The following is a 19,133-nucleotide window of genomic DNA, read 5'->3' on the forward strand; positions in this document are numbered from 1 at the left end:
TGCCATTTCGTTCTCCAGGGAATCTTCCCGACCCAGTGATAGAACCTGCGTCTCCTGGGCTGGCAGGCGGATTCTTTACCATCGAGCTACTTGGGAAGCATGCTGGTGATGAAAGGACACGTCAGATTTGTTTCGCATACAAAAGTTTTCTCTCACTCTAAAAGCTGTGCAGCTACTATAAAAACATTACAAAACTGGCCAAACTAAGAAAACAAGGAGGTATTAGCAGTGGTTACCTGCCTTTTCATATTATTTCTGAAAGACTGTTTGTGCATATTAAAAAATGGGATCAAAGTGTACATACTATTTTGTATCTCATAAACATTTTAAAATATCAACAAGCACTTCATCATGTTTTTAGTAATTATAGTTAGAAAAAAGCACTAGGTTGATATTTCATTCTTTGCATTCTCTTCTTTTTTCCTGTATGATCTGGAATGTGAGTCTCAATCTGGCTGCATATTAGAAACTTTGCATTGGTATATCCCCAAATACTGAGCCAATTTTTCCTAGCAACAATTCTGTATTGTTCAATGAGGACTTTTATTCAACACTTTTTGCTCTTATTGCAGAGAGACAGGTCATCCTGTAGTTGACTTAAGAAGAAATACTTTATTTTCTCTGAGCCTCCCACATGCTATTTTTCCTTATTCAGCAATAGTTCATTTAAGTTCCATGTAGGTTTTCTTTTTATTTACCCATAAACAAAGTGACAAGTGCCCAAATTCAGTGGCTATAAACAGATAGCTGAAGGGATGGTTTTTTATACCCCATCCTTCTGTGTAGTGATCAAAACCAAATTTCAGCTGAAGAGCTGACAAATATGGTTTTAACCCCCTTTTTAATCCTCATTTCCAGAAGTACCTAGTGTAACCAACTCTGGAAACTTTCAGGACTCCACAGTGTAAAATGAGTTGCTTTGTGACCTCCTACTGCTCACTCTGGGGTCAGCTCTCTACCATAATCTAGAAGAATTATTTGTTTATCTGCTTTGCAGTTCTCCAAATTTTATTGTCACCTTCCCTGGTATTTGTGCTTTTTCATTTTACCCTTTTACTGTCATTTTAATGAAGTTTGTAAAGTAAGCACAGATAAATGTATATGATCAACTTTTACTATGGATTACACAAGGAGATAGCTTATTTACAAACTGTTAGTAGCCAAATTATATGTAAACAGATAACTGAAGTAAGGTATCTATTTATGGCTCTATAAGCTTTAATTGCATAAAAGTTATGAAGAAATCATACTAGTATAGATTTTTGAAATCTATACTTAATTTAATGAAAAAGCTTATCAAGTGTCTCAATTCTCTAGAGCATCTATTTCAATGACGCCATGCTAATTATACATATTTTCTTTTCTTAGAACAACCACCTATCATTATAACTACAAACAAAAGAGACAATTCACTAACCTTCGGTTGCTTGGGACTGTAAAAGCTGTCGTATACGAAGTATGTCCTTTTCTATTTGTTGAATTCTGGTTATTCTTCGCTAAAATAAAATAAGTAACCAAGTTAGATCTATTTTTATTAAAAAAAAACATTAGTTTTTAATATTAATTTAACATTAACCATTCTATGGTTACCATTTAAAAGTAGGATTATATCAAATCATTCTTTTTTCTATGCCAAGTCATTCTTATGTGAGAATTAGATACATATACATATACATATTCATATACTGAGGACATCAGTGCATCAGTTCAACTTTTTAACATATCTAACTTTATAAAACAGATCCCTAAATTTAGGAAAACTGTACAAATGCAAGTTATGTATCTACTTGGACCATAAAGAAAGGTGAGGGCTGAAGAACTGATGCTTCTGAACTGTGGTGTTGGAGAAGACTCTTGAGAGTCCAGTGGACCGCAAGGAGATCCAACCAGCCCATCCTAAAGTCCTGAATATTCACTGGAAGGACTAATGCTGAAACTGAAGCTCCAATACTGTGGCCACCTGATGCGAAGAGCCAACTCACTGGAAAAGATCTTGATGCTGAGAAACATTGAAGGCAGAAGGAGAAGGGGACAACAGAGGATAAGATGGTTAGATGGTATCATGGATTTCAATGGACATGAGTTTGAGCAAACTCAGGGAGACAGTGAAGGACAGGAAAGCCTGGCAATGCTGCAGTTCACAGAGTAGCAAAGACCTGGACATGACTGAGCAACTGAACAACACATGATACATAACAGTGTGAAACTGGTATATAAAAGCTGTTCTCAAAAACTTTCAAAAAGAAAATTACATCTGAATTTAAACTTTTATATTAATTCAGATGTCAGTACAGTATAATGAGTTTATGTAAAGTATGGCATCCTGTAAAGAGAAAGAGCATCTGCTTTTTTTTAAGAAGCACCAGTACGTAAACAATAAGAACAATCTTCCCTAAAGTTATTCCTATTACAGGTCAGCAGTACCTTTCAGAGTTAGCTTTCCCAAATACTTCAGCTAAACATTACTCCAAACACTAAAGATCACAATGATGGTAGGAGTTATTGCTTCCCCCATATACTGAGATCTTCAAGTGAACACAAAGCAGTAACTACAGATCAAACAATGTGGAAGTGAAAAATGTGGGAAATGTTTTAAAAATAAGTACTGCCAATATTTTATCATCAACTGCCAGAATTCCATAGTTGACACTGTAACATTGGTATAAGAAACTGTATTGTAAGAGTAATTGTTTCAATGAGGAAAAAGTGTCAGAAAATAGACAGAGTGATTTGCAAACTTTTTATGATTATGCACCCATCAATGAAAGATTTTTGAGCATGTATACTTCAATAGATAATTAAAGTATTATAACGAATAGCTTTAAGTATATACAGCTAAAAAGCTTACATACAAAACTTACCCTTGAATCATACATAGTTTTGTTTAAATACAATGTCCTTATGATTTTATTGCCATAGTAGGAATCATTATTGTTGCTGTTTTTTGGAAAAGTTCAAAACAGATGTGCTCACCAAAAAAGAAACCTTCCTCTCTCAGTCCCTCAGTTGTATCACTACAACTATGCTAATTCTCTATCACAATTCTGAAAATAGTGAACTTAAGGTAAATAATCACACTCCTCTCTCACGCTAGTAAAGTAATGCTCAAAATTCTCCAAGCCAGGCTTCAGTAATACATAAACTGTGAACTTCCAGATGTTCCAGCTGGTTTTAGAAAAGGCAGAGGAACCAGAGATCAACCTGCCAACATGCGCTGGAACATCGAGAAAGCAAGAGAGTTCCAGAAAAACATCTATTTCTGCTTTATTGACTATGCCAAAGCCTCTGACCGTGTGGATCACAAAAAACTGTGGAAAATTCTGAAACAGATGGTCACACCAGGCCACCTGACCCACCTCTTGAGAAACCTATATGTAGGTCAGGAAACAACAGTTAGAACTGAACATGGAACAACAGACTGGCTCCAAATAGGAAAAGGAGTACATCAAGGCTGTATATTGTCACTGTGCTTATTTAACTTATATGAAGAGTACATCATGAGAAATGCTGGGCTTGAAGAATCACAAGCGGGAATCCAGACTGCTGGGAGAAATATCAATAACCTCAGACACGGAGATGACACCACCCTTACGGCAGAAAGTGAAGAACTAAAGAGCCTCTTGATGAAAGTGGAAGAGGAGAGTGAAAAAGTTGGCTTAAAGCTCAACATTCAGAAAACTAAGATCATGGCATCTGGTCCCATTACTTCATGGCAAATAGATGGGGAAACAGTGAAAACAGTGGCTGACTTTATTTTCCTGGGCTCCAAAATCACTGCAGATGGTGACTGCAGCCATGAAATTAAAAGACGCTCACTCCTTGGAAGGAAAGTTATGACCAACCTAGATAGCATATTAAAAAGCAGAGACATTACTTTGTCAACAAAGGTCCGTCTAGTCAAGCTTATGGTTTTTCCAGTGGTCGTGTATGGATGTGAGAGTTGAACTGTGAAGAAAGCTGAGCACTGAAGAATTGATGCTTTTGAACTGTGGTACTGGAGCAGACTCGAGAGTCCCTTGGACTGCAAGGAGATCCAACCAGTCCATCCTAAAGGAGATCAGTCCTGAATATTCATTGAAGGACTGATGCTGAAGCTGAAACTCCAATACTTTTGCCACCTCATGCGAAGAGTTGACTCACTGGAAAAGACCCTGATGTTGGGAGGAATTGGGGGCAGGAGGAGAAGGGGATGACAGAGGATGAGATGGCTGGATGGCATCACCGACTCGCTGGACATGAATGTGGGTAAACTCCGGGAGCTGGTGATGGACAGGAAGGCCTGGTGATCTGTGATTCATGGGGTCACAAAGAGTTGGACATGACTGAGCGACTGAACTGAACTGAAGGTAAATAATATTTTCTATTTAAGACATTTTACCATGTCCAATTTTCACCATGAAAACATGCTGAAGAAGAAATACTTTTAGTAGCTCTCTAAAGATTCTGCAGAGATGAGTGATTACTTCTACATCAGACACCAAATACATCCTGGCATTACAGAAACAACAAAACTATCTACACTTATTAGTTTCATAATATTTCATTGTTTTCCTCTCTCTATATAACCAGCTCCCCGTCACCAATAAAGTCCCAAGTCAAAATTTTTAATATTTAGAGGGTGAAAACAGGAAAATATACCTAACATTCCTCTTCACAGAACTGTATTTCTGTATTGCTATTAGGTCACTAGACCCTGTAATCAAGTCTGCACCTTGATGACTGCTTCCACAATAACATTTGTGCTTTCGTTACTCAACATAAAATGGAAGAAGTCAGTAGCACTTCTTTCCATTCTCTGTATGACAATCTTGAATATTTATGAAATTAAATAAAATGCAGCATGCTTAATTGTTCAGGCATATAGACATGGTATGACTTTTGAAAAACTGATATAAAAATTATTTAGTAATATAGTTTGATATATATATTGAAATACCATGTAGAATCAAACCCCATACTCGCCAGAGACACTCAGAGGGCTCAAACAAACTTTATGTGCACCAGGACCCAGAGACTCCACAGAGACGGAGACAGAACTGTGTTTGGGTGTCTCCTGTGAACATGTGGGTCAGCAGTGGACTGCTGCAGAGGCAGGGGCTCTGAGTACAGTAGACCTGAGTATGGCATAAGCTGTCTCAGAGGAGGTCACCATTAACCCAACATAGAGCTGCCAGAACTCACACAGGACTGGGGAAACAGACTCTGGGAGGGCACAAATAGAACCTCGTGTGCACTAGGACCCAGGAGAAAGGAGCAGTGACCCCACAAGAGACTGACCCAGACTTGCCCATGAGTGTCCAGGAGTCTCTGGCAGAGGCAGGGGTCGGCGGTGGCCTGCTGCAGGGTCAGGGGCACTGGATGTAGCAGTGCAGGCATGTGACCTTTTGAGCGAGGTCGCCATTATCTTCACTACCTCCACCATACTTTGGCCTCAGATAAATAACAGGGAGGGAACATAGCCCTGCCCTTCAACAGAGGATTGGATTAAAGGTTCACAGAGCATGGCCCCGCCAAACAGAACAAGACCCAGTTTCCCCCTCAGTCAGTCTCTCCCATCAGGAAGCTTCATAAGCCTCTTATCCTGATCCATCAGAGGGCAAACAGACTCAAAACCACAATCACAGAAAACTAACCAAACTGATCACATGGACCACAGCCTTGTCTAACTCAGTCTAACTATGAGCATGCCTTGTAGGGTCAACCAAGATGGATGGGTCATGGTGGAGAGTTCTGACAAAACATGGCCCATTGGAGAAGGGAAAGGCAAACCACTTCACTATTCTTGCCTTGAGAACCCCAACAACAACATGAAAATGCAAAAAGACAGGGCACTGAAAGATGCACTCCCTGGGTTGGTAGGTGCCCACTATGCTCCTAGAAATAACTCCACAAAGACTGACGAGATGGAGCCAAGCAAAAACAACATTCAGTTGTGGATGTGATGGTGACGGAAGCAAAGTCCAATGCTGATAGAGCAATACTGCATAGGAATGCTAGGTCCATGAATCAAGGCAAACTGGAAGTGGTCAAACAGGAGATGGCAAGAGTGAACGTCAATATTTTAGGAATCAGCAAACTAAAATGGATTGGAATGGGTGAATTTAATTCAGATGACCATTATTACTACTGTGGGAAAGAATCCCTTAGAAGAAATGTCATAAGTCAACAAAAGCACTCGAAATGCTTGGGTGCAGTCTCAAAAATGACAGAATGATCTCTGTTCATTTCCAAGGCAAACCATTCAGTATCATGGTAATCCAAGCTTGTGCCCCGACCGGTAATGCTGAGGAAGCTGAAGTTGAACGGTTCTGTGAAGACCTACAAGACCTTCTAGAACTAACACCCAAAAAAAGATGTCCTTTTCATTACATGGGACTAGAATGCAAAGTAGGAAGTCAAGAAACACCTGGAGTAACAGGCAAACTTGGCCTTGGAGTACAGAATGAAGCAGGGCAAAGGCTAATAGAGTTTTGCCAAGAGAACACACTGGTCATAGCAAACACCCTCTTCCAGTAACACAAGAGAAGACTCTACACATGGTTTTCACCAGACGGTCCACACTGAAATCAGACTAATTATATTCTTTGCATCCAAAGATGGAGAAGCTCTATAGAGTCAGCAAAAACAAGACCGGAAGCTGACTGTGGCTTAGATCATGAACTCCTTATTGCCAAATTCAGACTTAAACTGAAGAAAGTAGGGAAAAACTACCAGACCAATCAGATATGACCTAAATCAAATCCCTTATGACGATGCAGTGGAAGTGAGAAATAGATTCAAGAGATTAGATCTGATAGACAAGACTGCCTGAGGAACTATGGACGGAGGTTCGTGACATTATACAGGAGACAGGGAGCAAGACCATCCCCAAGAAAAAGAAATGCAAAAAGGCAAAATGGTTGTCTGAGAAGGCCTTACAAATAGCTGTGAAGAGAGGTGAAAGGCAAAGGAGAAAAGGAAAGATACACTCATTTGAATGCAGAGTTCCAATGAATAGCAAGGAGAGATAAGAAAGCCTTCCTTAGTGACCAATGCAAAGAAATAGAGGAAAACAACAGAAAGGGAAAGATGAGATTTTGTCAAGAAAATTAGAGATACCAAGGGAATATTTCATGCAAAGATGGGCACAATAAAGGACAGAAATGGTATGGACCAACAGAGGCAGAATGTATTAAGAAGAGGTGGCAAGAATACACAGAAGAACTGTACAAAAAGATCTTCACAAACCAGATGATCAAAATGATATGATCACTCACCTAGAGCAGACATCCTGGAATGCGAAGTCAAGTGGGCCCTAGGAAGCATCATTACGAACAAAGCTAGTGGAGGTGATGGAATTCCAGTTAAGCTATTTCAAATCCTCAAAGACGATGCTATGCAAGTGTTGCACTCAATATGGTAGCAAATTTGGAAAACTCAGCAATGACTGCAGGACTGGAAAGGGTCAGTTTTCATTTCAATCCCAAAGAAAGGCAATGCTGAAGAATGCTCAAACTACCACACAATTGCACTCATCTCACATGCTAGCAAGGTAATGCTCAAAATTCTCCAAACCAGACTTCAACAGTATGTGAACCATGAACTTCCAGATGTTCAAACTGGATTTAGAAAAGGCAGAGGAACCAGAGATCAAATTGCCAACGCCTGCTGACTCATCGAAAAAGCAAGAGAGTTCCAGAAAAAACATTTATTTCTGCTTTATTGACTATGCCAAAGCCTTTGACTGTGTGGATCACAACAAACTGTGGAAAATTCTGAAAGAGACGGGAATACCAGACCACCTGATCTGCCTCTTGAGAAATCTGTATACAGGTCAGGAAGCAACAGTTAGAACTGGACATGGAACAACAGACTGGTTCCAAATAGGAAAAGGAGTACGTCAAGGCTGTATATTGTCACCCTGCTTATTTAACTAATGTGCAGTGTACATCATGAGAAATGCTGGGCTGGATGAAGCACAAGCTGGAATCAAGACTGCTGGGAGAAATATCAATAACCTCAGATATGCAGATGACACCACCCTTATGGCACAAAGTGAAGAAGAACTAAAAAGCCTGTTAATAAAAGTGAAAGAGGAGAGCGAGACAGTTGGCTCTAAACTCAACATCAAAATTAAGATCATGGCATCTGGTCCCATCACTTCATGGCAAATAGATGGGGGAAACAATGGAAACAGTGACAGACTTTATTTTTTGGGACTCCAAAATCACTGCAGATGGTGACTGCAGCCGTGAAAGGAAAGACGCTTGCTCCTTGGAAGAAAATTTATGACCCACCTAGACAGCACATTAAAAAGCAGAAACATCACTTTTCCAACAAAGGCCCGTCTAGTCAAAGCTATGGCTTTTCCAGTAGTCATGCATGGATATGAGAGTAGGACTTAAAGAAAGCTGAGTGCCGAAGCATAGATGCTTTTGAACTGTGGTGTTGGAGAAGACTCTTGAGAGTCCCTTGGACTGCAAGGAGATCCAACCAGTCCATCCTAAAGGAAATCAGTCCTGAATATTCATTGGAAGGACTGACGCTGAAGATTCAACTCCAGGACTTTGGCCACCTGATGCGAAGAACTGACTCATTTAAAGACCCTGATGCTGGAAAGACTGAAGGCGGGAGGAGAAGGGGACGGCAGAGGATGAGATGGTTGGATGGCAACACTGACTTAATGGACATGAGCTTGAGTAAACTCCGGGAGCTGGTGATGGACAGGGAGGCCTGGTGTGCTGCACTCCATGGGGTTGCAGAGTCCGACATAACTGAGCCACTGAACAGAAGTGAACTGAATAGTTCAGTATGAATTCAGGACAGCTCTCAAGAAATTAGGAATAGAAGGTAAATTCCTTAACGTGATAAATGGTATCAAAAACCTTAAGTAAACAGCATACTTAATCGTGAAATTTCAGAATTCTCTTTAAAGCCAAGGTGAGATGAAGAAGACCAATTATCATTGCTTTATTCAAAGATGTATTACATTTCTTATATAATACAAAGAGGGAAAAAAGGACTGGAAAAGACAAAACTGTCATTACTTGGAGACAATTTAACATCTAAATGAAAAAATCCAAGAAAATCTTAAACTACTGAGACAATCTAACAAAAGAGTTCAGGAAGACTCCTGGATACATCAAATTTAGTAATGTAAACTAGAGAAAATTCCATTCACAATAGCAACAAAAACTAAGATATCTAGGAATAAATGAAAAAAAAAAAAGATGTGTAAGAGGATCATGAAGAATATGGACTACAGAGAATGAGATGTTTGGATAGCATCACAGACTCACTGGACATGAATTTGAGCAAACTGTGGGAGAAAGTGAAGGACAGGGAAGTCTGGTATGCTGTAGACCATGAGGCTGTAAAGAGTTGGACATGACTTAACAATTGAACAACAAGGGTTTTATGAAGAATGTTATAAAGCTTTTCTGAAGGGCATAAAATAAGACCCAAATGAATGAGATACAAAACGAGTAACAGTACCTAATATTTACTTGGAATTTGCTAAACTCCAAGGGTTTTATGCATATTAACTCATTTAATCCTTACATTTTTTACAGGGAATCATTTTCTACATTTTACCAATGAGAAAACTGAGGCAGAGTTTAAACAAGATCACTGTGCTGATAAGTGACACGGAATTAGAATCCAGAGACCAATCTTTCAACCAAGATCCAATCTTCATACTGTAAAGATATAAATTCTCCTGAAATTAATTTATAAATTCAATGTATAACTAATCAAAAGTCAATAAGGTTTTTCCTTGAAGAAAATAAGCTGATACTAAATTTCAAATAAAAGAGTAATGAAACAGAATATAAACACATTTTTACAGACGTAAATAAGTAGGACTCATACTACAAGACTTAAGATTAATAAAATTATAGCAAATAAAACAAGTGTGGTATCCAGAGAAGCTAAAACAGACTAATGGAACAGAGTTCACAAATATTCAGCAAATACAACTTCTCAAATGCCAAAAACAGCATTACTAATCCATGGGGAAACAGAGATGCATTCAATAAATGTTAATGGAAAATTCTGTTAACAACATAAATATATATCTATCTGTGTGTATCTGTATGTCTGTATATATCACTAATTATATAATTATTGAATAGAAATTATACTGCATATAACATATACTATATACACACATTTAAAAATCATATGCATGAGTGTTTATATATATATATACATAAAATTAGATTCCTACCTCTAAAACTAAAAGATGATGCTATGAAAGTGCTGCACTCAATATGTCAGCAAATCTGGAAAACTCAGCAGTGGCCATCGGACTGGAAAAGGTCAGTTTTCATTCCAATCCCAAAGAAAGGCAATGCCAAAGAATGCTCAAACTACCTCACAATTGCACTCATCTCAAACGTTGGTAAAGTAATGCTCAAAATTCTCCAAGCCAGGCTTCAACAATACATAAACTGTGAACTTCCAGATGTTCAAGCTGGTTTTAGAAAAGGCAGAGGAACCAGAGATCAAATCGCCAACATCTGCTGGAACATCGAGAAAGCAAGAGAGTTCCAGAAAAACATCTATTTCTGCTTTATTGACTATGCCAAAGCCTCTGACTGTGTAGATCACCACAAACTGAGGAAAATTCTGAAAGAGATGGGAATACCAGACCACCTGACCTGCCTCTTGAGAAACCTGTATACAGGTCAGGAAACAACAGTTAGAACTGAACATGGAACAACAGACTGGTTCCAAATAGGAAAAGGAGTACGTCAAGGCTGTATATTGTCACCCTACTTATTTAACTAAAGTGCAGTGCTCGCTTTGGCAGCACATATGCTAAAATTAACTAATGTGCAGAGTACATCATGAGAAACGCTGGGCTGGATGAAGCACAAGCTGGAATCAAGACTGCCAGGAGAAATATCAATAACCTCAGATATGCAGATGACAGCACCCTTATGGCAGAAAGTGAAGAACTAAAGAGCCTCTTGATGAAAGTGAAAGAGGGCAGTGAAAAAGTTGGCTTAAAGCTTAACATTCAGAAAACTTAAGATCATGGCAACTGGTCCCATCACTTCATGGAAAATAGTTGGGGAAACAATGGCTGAGTTTATTTTTTGGGGCTCCAAAATCACTGCAGATGGTGATTGCAGCCATGAAATTAAAAGACACTTACTCCTTAGAAGGAAAGTTATGACCAACCTAGACAGCATATTAAAAAGCAGAGACATTACTTTGCCAACAAACATCCGTCTAGTCAAGGCTATGGTTTTTCCAATGGTCATGTATGGATTGTTGGATTATAAAGAAAGTTGAGTGCCGAAGAATTGATGCTTTTGAACTGTGGTGTTCAAAAGAGAAGACTCTTTTTTTTTTTTTTTTATTCCCCATCCCGATCCCCTCTCCCACCTCCCTGGAGAAGACTCTTGAGAGTCCCTTGGACTGCAAGGAGATCCAACCAGTCCATCCTAAAGGAGAGCAGTCCTGTGTATTCATTGGAAGGACTGATAGTGAAGCTGAAACTCCAATACTTTGGCCACCTGATGTGAAGAAATGAGTCATTTGAAATGACCCTGATGCTGGGAAAGATTGAGGGCGGGAGGAGAAGGGGATGACAGAGGATGAGATGGCTGGATGGCATCACCGACTCAATGGACATGGGTTTGGGTGGACTCCGGGAGTTGGTGATGGACAGGGAGGCCTGGCGTGCTGCGGTTCATGGGGTCGCAAAGAGTCGGACATCACTGAGCAACTGAACTGACTTACTGACCTCTAAAACATATATAATAGCAAATCTGAGATGAATTAACGATCTAATTGAAAAATAAAACATTAGACTTACTAGAAAAAAATAGGGTATATTTAAAGATAGGAAAAGATGTAAAAATAGGTTGAAGAAAGCACAAATACGACAATATAACTAATTTAGCATTACAATAAAAAATAATTTTTTGTTATCATTAAGCAAAAGTAGGTAACAGATTTGGCAGGGAACAGTTATGAAATACATCATGTATAACAGGTGGGTATTAAGAGTATATTAAAATATCTCTCAAATATAAATGAATAAGACATCTAACAATATGAAAAAAACAGCAAAAAGAAAATCTTAAAAGTCTAATACATATATGAAAAGATATTCAACTTCAGTAGTACTCATGAAAGTATAAACTAAATGACAAGATAATGTTTCATATGCTCATTGATTGTTAATTATAAAGTTTGACTCACAATTTCTGAAGGAAAAAAAGAAAACAAGAGTCAAAGGAAACAGAATTCTCATATACTCCTGGGAGAAACGCAAACTGATAAAATCATTTTGAGGGCAATCTGGCCAACACTATTCAGAACACTCCTACCTTAGGACCAGCAATTATGCTTTCAGGTATGTGTACCAGAGCAGAGGTCAGCAAGTTAAGGCTTGCCAGTCATCTGTTTATGAATCATGTTTTACTGAAACACAGTCATGCTCATTTGCTCATATACTGTTGTCTATGGTTGCTTTCTTGCTACAAAGGCAGAGTTGAGTAGTTGCAACAGACCACATGGCTGACAAAGTCTAAGCTACTTACCATACAGCCCTCTAAGAAAAAGACTCTTGACCTAGAAAAACTTTTGTGCACGTTTATAGGATATGGATAAGTATGTTTATCAGAGTTGTTTCAACAGTGAGAAATTATAAATCACCTAAATATATGTCAAGCAGAAAACAGGTAAAGCTACACAGAACTATGTCATCCATGTATTTATAAAACATTACGGCAGCACAGAAGGATAAGTAACTTTCGTTCTACCAATCCCCAACTCCCAGAAAAAGCTCTTATGAATAAGCTGATGTACATTTATCCAACCTTTTCTTACACGCATAGAGGAGAGTAGGGAGCACCATACTATGAGCCCAAATTTGTGTTGAACAAATAAAGAAACAAATAAATAAATAACCAAACTGTTAATGGAGACAGGCAGAGACTAATTCAAATAGGCATGGGCAAGAGTGGATTTTGTTTCAATTTCCCCAAAACTGTTCCACAGTCATTTGTATGTGTTTTATTGGTCATCTGCATTTTCTTTTCAATAAACTGAATGATTACATCCTCTGCCCATATAAAAAGTTGTCTTTTTCTTCTTAGTTTGTAGAATTCTTACAGTACAGGGATATTAAACCTTTCCCCCTTGATGTGTCACAAATAGTTTCCCGTATTTTTTTTTCCTGCAGGATGAATGCTTTAAAATTTTACAAAATAAATCCTGTCCCCTCCTATTGCTTTTGAGTTTCCATTCTTAATTAAGATCTCTCTTGTCCTATATTTTCTTCTATTAATTTTATTTTTTACATTTAGATATTTAACTCACCTGTAACTCTTCATGTACAAGATGTGAGGTAGGGATCTAATTTAATTTCTCTACTACTAGATAGGGCTTCCTTGGTGGCTCAGTGGTAAAGAATCTGCCTGCCAATGAAGGAGATGTGGGTTCAATCCCTGGGTCAGGAAGATCCCCTGGAGAAGGAAATGGCGACCCATTCCAGTATTCTTGCCTGAGAAATCCCATGGACAGAGAAGGCTGACGGCCTACAGTTCACAGGGTCACGAAAGAATCGGACACGACTTAGTGACTAAAAAACAACCACCACCAGAAAGGTTCCCAGTTATCATCTATGTTCTCACTGAGTTATTTACCATTCCCCCCCCCAAACTTGCAACTTCTATCATTAAAAGATTCCAGATTTTCTTACATCTTTTTCTAGTCTCTATTCTGTTCTATTTGCCTATGTCTATTCCTGTGCTATTAATATCATACTGTGATTACTGCAACACCTTTACAGCAAATTTTACCAAATGGTAAGGTAAATCCTCACTCACTATAATTTTCTTAAATACTTTTGGAAATTCTTACTTTACAAACTTAAAAATCATTTTTCCGGGCTCTAAAAAAATTAAGATTATGACTAGAATCATATTATATTTCTATATCAACTTTTTAAAGAAAGACATTATTAGGATATTAAAATCTTCTCACCCAGGGATCTTATTTATTTTTAGCAACAGAGACATCAGTGGTTTAATGGAAGGGGGATCTTACACACCTGAAACAAAGTCCTGGAGTGATACCCTACCATGTGTGACGGATGGCAGGCAGGACACGCAGCAGGCTTCCCTCTTGGGTGGAAGGGGAGAGTGCCAGTTACACAGTGATGTCAGGCTGGCTCATCAGTTGCCAGGGAAAGCCACAGAGGGGGAATGCCCTTCACTGCCCCAGTGATCAGCACAGACAATAGCTGGGGCCAGGGGCAAGTGTGTGGGAAGGTCAGGCTTGTATGCAGGGTGCAGGGGAAGCAGGCATTCACAGGATGTACAGACAGCAAGAGTGGTCTGACTACTCACTTCACTCCTCCATACCCTGCAGGACCTTACAATCTTAGTTGGCCCCTCTTCTGTGATATCCCTGGCATCGCTGCAACCAGATAACACAAATACAATGCAGAGAGCCACACAGGCTTTTCTACTTCTAGGGCCCCATAGTGTGTCCTTTAGCAATTTTATATTTTTCTTCATGTGGTCTGTGTTTGGTATTTTAAAATTTCCTGTCATTATGAAGAGATCATTCTACCCAATTTCCATTTCCAAATGGTAGTCATTGCTAATAGAGAAACCCTAATGTATCTTAACTCCAGCCACCCTACTGAGTTCTCTCATTAGCTGAAAAACTTTTTGGCTCTTCACCATGGTTTTTCTAGGTAGACAACAATGTAGTTTACAAATGACAATTATTTGCTCTCTTCCCTTCTAGTTGGAAAATAGTGCAGTAGTTAAACAATTTGTTTTCTTTCTACCTGAATTAGTGGAACCTCCAAACAAAGTTAAGTAATAGTGATGAGAGCAAGCGGCAAACCATGTTAATGACTGCAAAGGTAATAATCTAATTATTTCTCTATTTTCTCAATCTAATATAATGTTGGCTTCTGTTTCTGGTACATGATTGTTTTTAAAAAAAACTTTCACTCTATTTTTATTTTACTTGGAATTTTTATCCATCTTTTCCTTGCAAAGGAGGTAACACATTTTTTTCTCATGGCCTCAGGCCTTCTTGGAATTCACTTTCATGTTCGTTAGCTGACCATTCTAGTCTTACGTGCTGAGTCACTCAAGCAGAGTTATGAGGGAGAGAATTACTATGGACAATTATTTTCATTATTCCCATTACCTAATTATTAGTGTTTGTAAGAGTTGCATACTACTAATGTAATAATTTAATAACTACCCAAATGGTGGACACTGCAATCGTCTCTCTCTCTCTGTCTTACAGTGTTGTGATGAATAGCATAAAATCCATACTTATATTCTTGCTGCTTTAACTCGACATTCCTGGAGGACATATTCTGAGAGTCTTACAGAATTACTATGTCAGAGGGTACAAACATTTTAACTTTGACAGGTAGTGCTACAGAGTCCTTCAGGACTGTACCAGTTTATTACAACAGGCAGACAACGATGCTTCATATTACAATCTCTCAAAATCTCACCAGTATTACATGACACTAAACTTTAAAGCTTTTGCCAGCCTGATAGGCAGAAAATTAACCAACCAAACAAGAAACCACCACCACAAACAAAAAACAACATTATTGTATGTTACTTTTCCCTGATAACTAGTGACGTTTAAGTATATTTTAACAATGATTTATTAACCACTTGTACTTTTGTGATGGGACTACTCATACCTTCTGATTATTTTCCTCTTTGGTTGTCTTGTTTTCAATTGATTTGTAGGTGCTCCCTGTATATTAGGGATAGTAACTCCTCATATGTACTGCAAATACTTCCATTTTTGCTTTGTGTACAATATCTCTTTAGCCCTAAGCTTAATATATTTCCAGAATAAATGAATGTTTGCTGTATTTATAAAATATGGACTAAAAATTCCTTAGAATATTAACTAGCAAAAGAACACTATATTCCAGAACAAAATTAAAATGAATACATCTGCACATATCTGGACAAAATGGCCAAGAAAGAACTCAAGTTAACCTGTTCTAGAGTAAGCTGTCTGGAATATACTTATTTATATTTATACATTAATACAGACATTTTCATATCAACATCTCATTTCTTAAGAACCTCTAAAAGCAAACACATTAACAGATATAGAAAAACATGTATACAGTATTCCATAAATTCACATTCTAAAAACGTAAATTCATATAAACCAGAGTAAAATTTCTCATAGTTTTTCTATCAACAAACAAAATCTGCCTGGTATTTTAAAATAATTTCATGAAAACACCAACTGTTACAAATACTAAATCTGTATTAATTGTATCATATAATTTAAAGTATCTTTGGAAATTCATTATATATTCTTGATTCCATACCACTTATATGGTGATAAATACCTTCTCCCAATATGTAACTTATCTTTTCACCTTTTTATTTTCTTCTTTTGGCCGTGCCATTTTGGCTTGCGGGATCTTAGTTCTCTGACCACAGACTGAACTCAGGGCCTGGCAGTAACAGCACTGAGTCCAAACAAATGGACAGACAGGGAATTCCCAAACATGCTTTTTCCCCTTTTCATTTTCTTTAAGGTACCTAATATAAGATAAATTCTTAATTTTAAAATAGTAGAATTTTACCAGTCTTTATAATTAGTCTAATGTCTTAAGAAATCCTTTCTTATGCCAATATTCTTTCTTTACATAGTTGAGGGTAGAAACATGAGAATGTTCTCCATTCAATTTGTTTCTCTTCCCAAGGTTCTTTTTATAGGTTTCTCTCCTCGAATGAGACTTTCCTTTTTTCATTACACAAACACAGAAGTAAAAATCTCAAAGGATAACTGAAGTTAGCTAGCAACTAATAAGATGACCAGAATTGAATTCTTCTTCCCTCTTATAATTCCAAGGCATAGCAGAACAGTATCCGAGAATTGAAATATGAAGGCAGAATTATGTGAATACTGGTTATGCTTCCCAGCAGCCATAGTAAACTATTCTTATTTTGAACTAGTGCCAAAGTAAAGATAGACTTTAAAAAATCTTTAAGAATAAAACTTAACCAAAGTTAACAGAGCTGTAATTCATTAGATTCTTCATAGAAATCTAGCTACTACTGTTTCATAGTTTAATAATAAATATGTTACCTGTGCTCGTTTTTCCATATCCTGGCAACTACCTAGTTGTTCTTCCATTGCAACTCTGATTTGCCTTGCCTCGTATTCCAACTGCCTTCTGGTCATATCTGTTTGTAAGGAAAACTAAAACCACAAGTAAAATGGAAATGTTAATATCTTGTGTTTATCAGTAAAAATAAAAAAGCATATAAGTATCCATAAAGAAAATGAATAAACAAATACATAAGTTATCATAAGAAAGTTATTTTTTACTCTAAGAAGTCCTAAAACTTGATGATCACTGCCAGGCTCAGCCTGGCTTTCTGATGTGAAGTGAAGAGTTGAAACACTTTTACTGCCCCACAGTCACAAATAGTTTTAATTAAATTGTACTAGCTCTTTAAAATATATATATTTATCCAGTTAAGGTAAGCCTATTTTCAGTTACCTTACAATTCTTCTGCCCTGAAGAAGCACTACTTTGAACTGTTAAAAATTAGAATATTAATGTGGACAAAATAGAAAAATCAAGGATCAGGTCCATCATCCTTAAGTTTATACCTCACTTCAGGATTCTTATGTACATGGAGACTAAATAGAGAGAACTTTCCCACATGTAAAATAAAGAAGACAGAATAAAGAAAAGCTTTTATATAAAAATAAATTGCAAGATAACACAAACTTTTTGGTAAAAATATAAATATGAACCAAAGTTGAAACAAACCAAAAAAAGTACTTCTTCATGGAGTGGGTGTTAGTGCATTCAAAACTTTATTAGCCCTCTTAACTACAATTCCAGATGTTGTGGTAACTGCTAGGTATAAAAAATGAAAAAAGGAGAAGGCAAAGAAACTTACAAAGACATGCTCCAAGGCTAAAAGAACAGCTGGACAAAATAATGAGTGACAGTTATAACAGACCACGAAGGGAATAAGGAAGTGCTGTAGATTCTTCATGCTCTGTAAGTCCAATAAAAAGCTGCATGTGGGCAATTCCCTGGAGGTCCAGGGGTTAGGACTCCACACACTCACTGTCAAGGGTGAAGGTCTGATCCCTGATCAGAAACTAAGATCCTACATACACACACACACACACACACACACACACACACACACAGACAAAAGCTGCGTGTGTATGTGTCTGACTCAGAATAGCATTCTGTAGGCCTAAGAATCCCAAAATGTGTTGTCAGGTTAAGTTAGAGAAGCTTTCACCCTTTCCCCTTGCAATATACAGACGACATATGCAGGATGCGTTCCTATAGGCATATCCACATTATGTGTTGCAACACAGTTGAAATAGTCTCCATGCTGTGAGTCATGTTATAACTACACTTATTTGTCCTCCACTTCCAAAAATCCCTTGCGCAAAAGGTTGAAGATGACACATTATATTACAATAACGTGGTTTATATTTGATGTTTTAAGCAATGCCTGGTAACCTGACAAGTATTTCTATATGAAAGCATTCTTAACCTGCCTTCCCAATATAAAATAAAAATTTTGTGAATTTAAAAATATTTATGAAATATAAGCAATTTACATTTGCTAATGTTGCTTAATGGTCTATAATGTCTTACATATCCTCTTAAATAAATGTGACTGACTATATGGTAAATTAATATGGGAATGAGCTGACAACTGATCTTTGTTTCAGGTATTAACCAATTGCTCTTGAACTGTTTCATACACAACTGCATGCAGACAGCTAGACTCTAAATACTGTACATTTTAATTACCAAAGTGAATGTTAAGCAAAACAGTGCTTTAATATTAAGAGCAACGATCCCTCCAAACCCTACTGAGTTCCTAATTCTCATACGTCCACACTCTCTATGAACTGTTCTTTCACTTGTGGTGTCTCCTTAGCTCCCAAAATGATGTTAACGACATTGTCAGGAAGGGAGATTCTTTCCCTCTCACAACCTGGATAAGTTTGTGCTCAGGAGGCTGACCACTGAAGTTTCTAGTTCTAGCTCCCGCCAGACAATGCCCACCCACGCAGGAATGTGATTAACTGCGTGTTCTGGAAAAGGTTTTTCCTTCATTGTTACTTTTTCT

The 19,133-nt window shown here is 37.7% G+C and overlaps 1 long non-coding RNA gene across 1 annotated transcript in view; it reads right to left on the reverse strand.

Annotated features, from left to right (window-relative positions):
* The window catches only part of LOC136155431 (uncharacterized), a 32,963-nt gene extending 15,807 nt beyond the window's left edge, over positions 1-17,156 (reverse strand). Inside the window, exons 1-2 of the long non-coding RNA XR_010660817.1 lie at positions 17,104-17,156; positions 1,418-1,496 (exon numbers count right to left, since the gene is read on the reverse strand). This is a non-coding gene — a long non-coding RNA (uncharacterized lncRNA). The remainder of the gene's footprint in view (positions 1-1,417; positions 1,497-17,103) is intronic.
* Between the last annotated feature and the right edge of the window lie 1,977 nt (positions 17,157-19,133).

The sequence above is a fragment of the Muntiacus reevesi genome, unplaced genomic scaffold, assembly GCF_963930625.1.
Source record: "Muntiacus reevesi unplaced genomic scaffold, mMunRee1.1 SCAFFOLD_110, whole genome shotgun sequence".
Taxonomy (NCBI): domain Eukaryota; kingdom Metazoa; phylum Chordata; class Mammalia; order Artiodactyla; family Cervidae; genus Muntiacus; species Muntiacus reevesi.